General features: G+C 36.2%; 1 protein-coding gene across 1 annotated transcript in view; it reads left to right on the top strand.

Moving 5' to 3' along the window:
* Positions 1 to 8,387: 8,387 nt before the first annotated feature.
* The window catches only part of LOC107093583 (receptor-type tyrosine-protein phosphatase epsilon-like), a 34,015-nt gene continuing 31,048 nt past the window's right edge, over positions 8,388 to 11,354 (top strand). The window contains exon 1 of the mRNA XM_015388738.1: positions 8,388 to 8,819. The gene's annotated coding sequence lies outside the window, so the exon portion shown is untranslated. The remainder of the gene's footprint in view (positions 8,820 to 11,354) is intronic.

Below are 11,354 nucleotides of genomic sequence, written 5' to 3'. Positions count from 1 at the left end.
ATGTTTCTCTATGTTTTTAGCATGCTTTGTGCCTAGATTATCAATATTATATCAATGCATAAATGGAAATGAAACACCTGAATTCAGACATACCTGGGGAATGACCAAATATTTTGGGGTTCATAGTATGTCTGCAAATGTATGTCTTCCCTCAATTTAATTTTCAGACTTTATTTTAAGGTAAACTTATGTTATTTTAATTTAGGCAACACAAAATCCACAGAAAATCAAAACTATATGACTGTAAAGCATTGCTATTGTGACCTTTCCAACAGAACTAAATCACTCAAATTATTATAAATTCAGCCCAGAATATTTCTCCAAATATATGCTTGAAGTAAGATTAATCTGATTTTAAAAAGTACCTTTGCTCTATTAAGTTGGACAAAAATCAACAGTGCAATTATTTTACATATTATCTGGAGGATGACAGCAAGTTTCCAGCTAAGAAAAGCTGTCATATCCGTAAGAGGGTGTGCCAGTTGGAAAGGTCACAACTGTCAATGGAGAAGAAATGAGGCCGGTAATCATGCTTCTTGCCAGCATTCCACAGGCACATAAAGGACCAGGTGCTTTTCTGAATCTAGATGATCCCCCTCTAAGTGAAATTACCGACGCAAATCCAGTTCATTTAAGCAGTGCTATTGTAAGAGGGAGAGAGCTGATCACACTCTGTGCTAGATGGTGAAGCAGCTCACGGTATGCAACGGGTATCATGAGGTTAAGTTAAATTACTGGTTATGATTGGCTGTAGTGTGACAGACATCTTTGGGAACTCAAATCTTCCGGAACCCCTTATTCTTGCAGGAAATCCAGTATCTAAAGTTTTCCCAGTACTAGCAGCTCTTCAATGGCAACGTAGGATCTTTGAAAACAGTGCATGCAGTTTCACCTCAAGGTCATGTGTGGCAAAGGGTGAGAGGAATGAATGGGGTTAATAGACAGTGCTCAAGCTTAATGAAGAGTCCTGATGAGGAGGCAGATTGGTCCCCACTGACAGATCAGCTGCTGCCATTTTCATTTGCATGGGCACAGAGATGCTTCGCAGGAGGAGTGTCACAGCCGACTGCTGATGTCTGTGGTCTAAATCAGCCTTTGTACATATTCTATAAGCGTGTGTGTGTCTTTCCTTTTTTGTAGGATGTCAGCCCAGACTGATCCATTTCAGATATAGTGCTGAGTTCTTTGATCCTTAGCTAGCATTCACACTCCGTCTATGTCCAGAATTCACATCATGTGGCACATTCAGAAACACAATGTGCTGGCGATGGATTTCAGACTGCAATTCAGGCAGCTTTACACACTAATGTATGCTGCACTGAAAGAGTGATCAAAAAGCTGTTAGAGCTTCCATTTCAAGTCAGGGAAAGGGCTTTTTTGCAGTCCACAAACCAACTGAGGATGTGAGCTGGATCCAGTCCACAATCCATAATCATTTTCTTATCAGTTGTTGCTGTGGGTCGGAGCCCAGCTAAGGAATAACCCCTAAAAAAAGTAGAAGAAATGAAGGGCAGAGGAAGGCTGATGTCCTAGCCGGTTGTCTTTGTACTCACTTGCACAGCTGTATATTGAAACCCTTTGTCGTTTTCCACCTGAAACCTTTCCTGATGCTCACTCTGTGAAGGTTAATGAGGGGATAAAGCATTTTGTGATAAAGCACCACCTTCCCTTTTGTGCTGGCCAACAGAAAGGGACAGAAGAATACAAAATGTCTGGTGAACAACTCATTGTGCCCTATTTTACTTCCAAAGCGTCAATGTATCAAGTATACTGTACAGCATATGTGGTAAGTTGGATTGATATAATTACTAAATCAGGATTTTTAATCAAGCAAGCTTGAGCACATAGAAATTCAAATGTAGAAGAAAATCCTACCGACTGTGATGTCAGAATCAAAAACTTGTGATGAGAAAAACTCCCTGATGTAAGGGAGTGATGAAGGTCAGTTCAGGGTGTTTTTAGGACAAAAATCTATTTGACATGCAGGTTGAAAAAAAAGGAAAAACAAAAAGGTCTTCTGAGCCTTGAGGAAGTAAGTGTACCTGCAGCATAGTGCCTCTGAAACCATAAAAATGACCTTAATAGAAAGCCTCAGAGCTGTGTCACTTTAAAAGACAAAATGTTAATATAAACAAATAAGCAGAAAGAATAAAAGCTGTCTGGTAAAATCTCTGAATGTGAGCAGAATTGTACATTTTTCCTTTTTACACAAATATTTAAACATTATTCTAATGATACCAGAATGGAAAATGGGATAAATCTAAAACACTGCATATGCATAGCTTAGCATGTGCAAAGACCACAGCTGCATTTTAAGAACAACACTGCCCTCAGCTGACATATGGTGTTATCCACAGGTACCATAAGATTAGTATAAGGCTTTATATCAGAGTTTAATATAAAAATGAACTTGATTACTATATAAAAAGTTGCTAAATTTTTTCAGTCAAAGGTATTCCTAATAGGATAAAGCTTTTAACGTTGATTCAATATAATTTCAGTTAAATTAAGTAACGTTTTCTTTTTTTTCTTTTTTTTTAGTAATTCCATTATTAATTCTCTAATTATATTCAGTCAGTTTCACTACTTATCTACTTAGCATTTTTTCATACACAATTGAGGGCCACACATACTGCTTCATATGGAATAAGATAGCCATACCACACTTGTGAGGTACATGAATATCTTGACATGGGAGTGCTCACACACACAAAGTTAGGAACATTAATTTCTGCTTACATATGTTAAAAAAGACTTAGATACTTTAGCTTTTGAACCTTTTGAACAGAAAAATGTGTTTCAACGATTCACCAAAGAAAATAATAAGAAAAAAACAGTCTAAAGCAATACCCTCCCTATATCTTCGCTTGAGGCAGTGGGGGCTTGAAGAATGAAGAATGAAGAAAGTGCGAGCACGACGACAAGGAGAACCGCTAAAAATACAGAAACAGTTCAGCAAGTTAAAACACAGGTAATAAGGGGAAAGGCATCTAGACACAGGTAAGGAAGAATAAGGTAACTGGCACAGGTGAGCTTAACTGTTAAGGTGGCAGTTTGGAGGGAAGGTCAGGTAACTGATGAATACCCTACAATTACTAATACCATATAGTACATCTATGTTTCTGACCTGGGTTCAAATCCAGCCTGTGGTCATTTGCCTCACGCTCACCCCCTCTCTCCTACCCCTCTTCCTGTCACCCCACTGTACAAAAAACTGAGCCACTACTGCTTTACAAACCTCAAAAAAAAAAAAGAAAAAGCTTCCTATCAGTCTGATTGATACTCTACTCAAACATTATAAGTAAAGGCTTGAAAAATTGAGTCTGTCCTAAATTATTGATGAAAAATATATTTATCATTTTTATGTGTTTCAAGACAGAGAAGACAGGTTACAGTAGAAGTATCATTGTTTCCCATAAAGTGAGTACTCTGGCTATACAGAGTTTATCTCATTTATCAGAGAGACAATCTGGGGAAAATTCAGCAGCAATGATCCTCATCTGATTGTTTCTGCAGTCAGTTTTTTTTTCTCTCTTCGTAGCTGAACCAAATCACAAAATGCTGAATAGTAGACAGATTGAAAACTGCACTGTGGAATATGGCTCTAAGGCGCAGTAATTTTAATAGATATAGAAAAACACTCCCCTGGGTTTGCCCCAATGTTACTAAAACTCATGTTGGACATCTGTTACTGCCAGTGAATTACGAAGGAAGTTATCCACTGAAAGGGAATGGGTGGCCCAGGGAGCTGAGTGCTTAAGGTAAATGGTAGCTGGATTGATAGAAAGGATGACTGATGGTAAAGGCCGAGATGCAGTGCACAAAAGCCTTTTGACCACAGACATCAGGGTGACTGGTCTGTAGCTACTGAAACCTGGGATGCTGAGTTTCTTAGGGAATAGAACGTCGGAGCTGCATTAGGAGCGGTAAAGAACCGTTAGACAGCTCTAGAGACTTGTCAAAAATCTGATAGGTGTCAATTGGTCTGCACAGCCTCTAAAGCAAGGTATTGTGTCTTTCGTGACCTTTTAACTCTGGTAAAGCCGACATATATCTTCTGCACATACCTTTATTGCAGGCAGGGGGGGCACCAGGATGAAGGAAGGGGATTAAAGATGTAGAGTTGGTGTCAAAGGCTGCAGATAATCATTATGAGTGGGTGATTGGACAGAGGGTGTGAGAGGCTTGCAGGCGAAATTTTAAGAGTCTAACAACCAGATAAAGGGGGGTGTTCTGCTGGCCTTTCTGTTCTGATGGAGAGGAATTGAATAAGAAAGGCATGGATTTTTTAAATTTCAGAATAATTCAGCGTCTATATTCATTGATGATTATTTTCAATCCTAATCATGTCAGTAATCAAATACATGAAATAAATAAATGAACAATTTCGCCATAAAATTTTGACTTTTTTTGGTAAGAAATTATTTTTGGCTGCATTTATAGTTTTTACTTTTTTTTTTTTTTTTTTGCAAACAACCTGTCACAAATCACTAAAATGTACTTCTGATCCTCGGTTTTCCGGAGATAATATAACGTATTGAACAAAAAAGATTATTAATAAAAGCATATTTTTATCGTGCTGGAATTTTGGTTCAAAAACAGAAGCAACAAGACAAATTGAATATAAGCACATTCTTTATTGACCTGACCATCTGAGAAGCAAACGGCTTAAATACAGTCAATCCAGGAGGAGCATATCTTAATAGAAAAACAGACAATGATGCAGTGTCACTTGTGGATGTTCTACATGATGATAAGAAGTACATGTACTGCATGTTATGCCTTTTGACAAGCCATTTACTGAGGCTACTTAAAGAAATTGAAGCAAAGCCTGGAAAAAAAAGTGTTTAATGTATTTTGAAATAGGTTGCATTTATTTAAAAGCATTTCAAAAGAATTTATTTGTGCTGTTCATAAAAAAAAACTGTAAACATGTAAAAACTATAACTACCATTTACTAATACATAAATAACTTGTATCCCATCATATTGATTGGTATGCTAAAAGGTTTAATAAATGTTTTGTAGCGGATGTGTCAGTATCCTGAATATGCAAACATGAAAAAATAACTCACTCTGTTATATGAGTAAATCTTTTGTTTTTTTTCTTTCAACTTTCATATTAGTTTCTTTTGTGTTTGCTAACTTATTCCTTTTTTATTATTCCTCTCAAGTTATGTTCAGTTCTAGTCCGAACTAGAACTAGAATAATATTGATTGAGAGTGAAAATGTACAAAGGTTTACATTTTTTTCTGGACTTACCGTAATTGTTATCCACACAAAAAATAATCCTTACACCCTCAAATCCATGCACTTTGTTTGTAAAAATGTCCCTCGTCGTGTTACACCTTAGCTACCATCAACAATCTCATTGCAATCTCAATTTTGGCAGGATACAGTAGTTCACTTCTTTCATGGTTGGGCTAGTTTAAACTGAAGCAGTCACTAACACTGGCTTAGCCTTTAAGCATTTTAATGTTGGAAAACATTTATTTTACCTTATTAGTTTTAATGTGTTCATGGGTAATTGATATAATTGGGATGGTTAAACTTTAACAGTAAGTACGTTTCACAAGGTTACAATCATAATGATAATAATATGAGTTAAAGTTGAATAATTTTGAGGTATTTCTCCAGCTGTTTAATGCAGCAGCACCAACAGTAGTGAAACAGACCCAAAGCATTGTGCAACTTTCACATTGCTTTAAAAATTCAAAGTTTAACTTTGGTTCTAAATATCGTTCCTATATTTGTGGTTAACCGTTGTCTTGTCTTACTTTAAAAACCTTCTCCACAAAGTGTTTGGGTTGTCTGCGGGTAAGAACTGGAAGGCAAACATTTTGGAGGTTGTTCTTCATTGGGCAGCACCTTTTGAGTCACCATCACTGTTAAACCTATTCAGTAACAAGCCTTTTGAAACAAGATGTTAATGAAATACGAACAATTAGTTTATGTTTTTAATACACAGATCTGCCAGTAAAATGTAACTACTAATTATGTTACATTTAAACAAGTGAAGCAGTTACCTTCTCATATAAAGTAGAGCCAGCCTGGTTTGAATTGTTTTCCCTTAATAAAATAAGAGCACTAATTGAAAACTACTGTTTGTATTTACTCTGGTTATTTTCATCTGATGTTCAATCTTGTGTCATTATCTAAAGCATTTAAGTATGACAAAAATCATTAACAAAATTTTTGTGAAAGGGGCAAATATTCCCACCGCAACAAATTCAAACATGTGCATCATTTTCTAGAGTTGAAATATTTCCTATATTTTAGTAACTATTTCTGATCTACTCCTAATTACTGACTGAACTGATAAACATGAGGACCAAATCTTCTCCAAGTTATATTATATCACTCTGGATTTATAATTTTGCTCTTAGCTGTAAGATGCAAACAGATGCTTATTTAAGTTAGACAGTAGTGCATTAAAATACTCCAACTAAGCTATGTAAACAGAATTTAGAGTAAACGAGAAGTTAAAATAGTTTGGTTCTCTTTGGTATTTTCTTCTGTAAGTTAATGAACATAAGAACAACCAAGCTGTTTCCAATTAAATCACTCAACTATGGAATCTCTAAACCATTTATTTGTTTTTAATATTCATTTAAAAAAAGACATTCTGGAACAGCAGATCAATACATGACACAATATATATCTATACTGTAGAGAATAATTGACATTAATATCTAGTTATTTTGCAGAAGGAGGAGTACGCTTCATCTGATAAGAATCTATTTCTATTACAATTTCCACAAGAGGTCAGCAAAGCTTTATGTTTATAATAAATTGTGTTTTCGTGTCATTGGGGATTACTTCATGCTGCATGCTCTGGAGCATATTTGTTTAGGATTTTCAAGCTGTCACAAACCATCCCTACATTTCTATCAATCTCTGTCAACCTTAAACATGCCCTCAGGGCCACATCGCCTTAAAAACCCAGGACAGTTTTATTTTTGTTGTAGTTTTTTTTTTTTTTTTTTTACATTTGCCCTTTATCAAAATTGCCCAAGAGTTTTTCATGTGAATCGAAATATCAAATTTGAGAGTTTCACATAAAGGCCACTTGCTTTGCAGCAGTTAATGCTTAGGGAATGTGACAGTAACATTATCTACAAAAGCAATTAGTACACATACAGTGGGGCCTTGTTAAATTCCTTCAGTGTCAACACCTTTTAGCATGTTGCAAATTTAAACCATACTGGGTTTTTCCAAGTATCATATATCAATGCAAAGTGTTGTATAATAGTGAAGCGCAAGCAAAATAACAAATGTACACATGTGTGGTGCGTCCTTATTTGAAACCTTTTAATATAGCCCTAGACAAAACTGCCCTCAGATGTCACCTAATTAGTACATAGAGTTCACCTCAACTGCTCTGCAAAGATGTGGCTTAGTAGATATAGCATCAGAGAACAATAAAGTATCTTAAAGACAAAGAAACTTACCAGACAGAAGAAAGAAGTCATTTTTTGTCATTTATCGTGTGAAAACAAGAATATTCTGAGCTATAACCAGTTAAGATCAACACATATTGTTCTTTCATTATAAGATTCATTGAAAATTTGTTGGTTTTGCTTTTTTTTTTTAAGTTTGATCAAATATTCAAACTGAAACAGTTATTTTGGAAAAAAGAGATCTCAAGCATCTCTATCTATAGTTTTGCATCGATTAAAACCCTTCCATCCCCTTCAGACTCAAGGGATTTAGTATCTTATATGGGCTGGACTATCTTAAAAAAAACCAAAAACAAAGCAAATACAGGAAAATCCAGAAACTCCTTAAAATGATCTTTGCACACTATCCATGTGTTGACATGGCTTTCTGTGGATTTTCTTGTACAGAAATAGGCATAGCCCTCTCATTCTTATATCTGGTCTATATGTTTTAAATGTAAAAGCAGAATGCTCATTTAGCATTACATCTTTAAGGCTATCTTGGACCAGTTGTTGCTTATAATGGTCGAAGGGGGAATTTTTTTTATTATCTACACACTGCAAAAAACATCTGGAAATAAGTAAGAGAATTCTAAAGTTGAGTGTATTTACCCTTAATTTTAGCAGATAAATAAGATGATTTGCCAGTGGAGCATTTTCACTTCTAAAATAAGATAATTAGATAATATGCATTTAAAATAAGACAATGCAATGGTGTTTTCCTATTTTAAATGTAAATTGTCTTTTTCCATTGGCATAGTATCTCACTTACCTCTTCAATTCAATGAAAAATGCACTTAATTTAATCTAAAATTACTCATTTAGATTTTAGTTTTTTGCTGTGCACGTCTGCAGCATCACGTGACATGAAAACGCGCACATCAACCCCCCCGAGCATAGCTGCAGGAATGTTACAACTTGAAACCTTTCTTTATATTGAACAACCATCAGGCTAAAATATCAACTGTTAAAAAACACAAGAAACGAGGGAGCGTATTGTAGATTGAGCTTTATTTTCTACATAGACTTGCCCTTTGTCGTCCAGTGATACAGGAATGTAAAGGATGCTGAGCGTCCACCTGATGGTGCTTTGCGCCCGGGGGAGGGTCTCTCCATCCTGCGCTCTGCCATAACTCGGCCCAGCTCTGGCAGGCAGACGCGCATCCTTAGAGAGGTCTGCTGGAAACATGATCACCAAGGGAATCTAAACACATTCCTCGGGTCTGGTCGGACGTATCGACATCTTCATGTGCAAAGCGTTATTCTCCAAAGACGAGAGAGCAAGAGTCGAGGCGAGGCGTCGGATACAACAACAACAAGCAGAAGCAGACAGCATCAGCCGCTGCAGCGTGAGCAACGAGGTCAGCGTGAAGCTGCGCGGTAAGATGCGGACAAAAACACAGGCTTTTCACTATGCGCTTTATGCTTAAACGGCGACTCATTTAACGCTATGCTGCTTTATGATTTCCTTGACGATTAAAATGCGCTCTACGCGTTAATAACATTCAGGTAACGCAGGATTGGTCATTCTATCTATGCTCTCATCCATATACATCGTCAACATGGGCCGTAGTAAATATGGGTTACTGGAGCAAATCTATGCGCCCATTAACCTCTAGCTTGTAATATGAGATTAGGTTGATCTCAATACACACATCCAGCTATTGTAATTTGTTTTTTAAATGTTACCATAGCGTAAAAGAATAAAAAATATGTGGATCCTGTTAAAATAATAGCAAGACAGCTGATGACATAGGAGAATAAAGGAGAATATACTACAGTGTAGGCCTCTGGCATAGTCCTCTCTTATTATAGTGGGTACTGTAGCTTAAAGTCAGCAGAGAAAAGCAATATAGGCTACAATGAATATGTTCCCCTGCAGATTACTTCTGCTTTTAAAGCTATTTTCCATATTTTGTCTCACCAAACAAATTTCAACATCTTAAGATTACCCAACACATTTAACAACTGTTTGAATTCTGAAATGCCTAAAAACCTTAATATACAGTAATAGTTTCACCCCAGACCATATTTAATCATCTATTAACTGTGATAAAACACATTTGACAACTGGGTATACTTTTGCTTGTCTGCAGCATCAATAAGTGCTTTTTTGGAACCTGTAAAGAAATATGAATTAGACTTTTTAATCTCTAAAAGCTAAACATCATATCAAGATCTTAAGCAGTTCTTTGAACACAAGAAAAGGAAATAATAAATCACTGCTATCCATTAGTCTAGATAAGAGACAAAAGCCATTTATTAGGCTATGGTAACAGCAGCGGAGAAAACTTAAATTGGTTTTGTTCCTTCCTACTACTGTGAGGAGGCAAGGGATTTTAGAGCAACTTCTACACTAAATCAGTCAATAGTTTTTAGTTTTTTTAGATTTATATATCAAAAAGAACCAGGGAAAAATGTAGATGCATTGGAGAATTTTCAAATTAAAAACCGCTGCTTGCCAAAAAAAAAGGCATCTTGCATCAGCATTCGAAATGTGTATGATGGAGAAAGGTTTTGGGAGAAAACATTTATAAGAATTATTAGACTTAAGTCTAACTTTTTAAGGTATGTTTACTGTTGTGTCAACTGTTGAACCACCACAGCATTTTTTAGAAAAAAATACATTTTACGTACAATCCAACATGGCTGCTTTGCTACTTTGGGTTCCTGACAAGTTGCAGTCATCGGCTGTTTTACATGGACACAAATAATTGAATTGAAGGCCTGATCAGATCAAAATGTTTCATGTAAACATTCTAGACTGAAGGTCTTAATCTGATTCTGTTAGATCAGAAAGATTGTGGGAGGTGTTTTTTTCTGATTGCCATTCTGGTTGTCGTCCATGCACTAACCTATTTGGATCTTTGGAGTAAAATCAACATCAGGATGATTTTTTTTTTCCTCTACTAACCTTCATTCACTGGCCCCTGGTTCTCCTTGGTCGAGGACGTGGCTCTAAATGTGTGTGTGCATAAACATGCCATCCTCTTCTCTGCCCATGAAGCAAAGGAGCATTAGCATAAAATACAGCTGTGCCCTTAGTTTAACTAAATGACCACTAAAAACAAAATTATGATGCAACAAAGATACATAGTAGAAAAAAAAACAACATCAACAGATTGAATAACCGAAGAAAAACAAATGTGAGGGTCGGTCACAAATAGAAGCTAAAGATGAGGATGAGTGGAGGAATACGGGTTTGTTTACAAAACAGGCAGCTTCTTCCTTTACTAGTAAAGCCTTTCTTGAAAACTAGGCAGTTCTGTGCATGTTCAAATTAATTAATCTGAGCGAAAACTTGGTACATGTATGCACAGGTCATTAGCGGATCATTGTATTTAGTGTCCATGTAAAAAGAGATTTTGAACTTTCAATCAACAAAGATTTAAATAACATCCAAGAAATTTTGCACATGTAAAGGTAGTTAATGATGGAACCATGAATTCATCAATGCCAAATGAGAATCTTGAAACAGATTTTATGACCAAGACTTAGCAAAAAGGTTTAAAGCTACAGTGTGTAATAATTACAGGGATATACATTTAGAAATGTAATATATTATACATAACTATTTATTTATCATCTTAACCTTAATATTTGCGTTGCCTTAGAATTTGTTATTTATAATTACATAGGAGCGGGTCTCGCAGCCATGGAGGCAGACATCTTTGCGCTGCGGCAGCGCAGAGCCAACAAACTAGCGATTGCGAGATTGCCCATTACAATAACATGCTGTGTGATGATGCTGTTACTCTCCAGTATACTTATTCAGCAATGTCCCTGACGTTTCACAGGTAATGATTCAGTCATTTTCTGTAAAATAATTTTCTGGATATATACCTCGGTTACTTCTCTCCGGCTCCTTTGGAGATCTTCAAGCCTTTCCTCCTCTGCTCTAGTCACCCCGCTGGC

This window comes from Cyprinodon variegatus, unplaced genomic scaffold (assembly GCF_000732505.1).
Source record: "Cyprinodon variegatus isolate N-32 unplaced genomic scaffold, C_variegatus-1.0 Scaffold433, whole genome shotgun sequence".
NCBI classification, from domain to species: Eukaryota; Metazoa; Chordata; class Actinopteri; order Cyprinodontiformes; family Cyprinodontidae; genus Cyprinodon; species Cyprinodon variegatus.
This window is presented reverse-complemented; position numbering and strand designations above follow the sequence as displayed.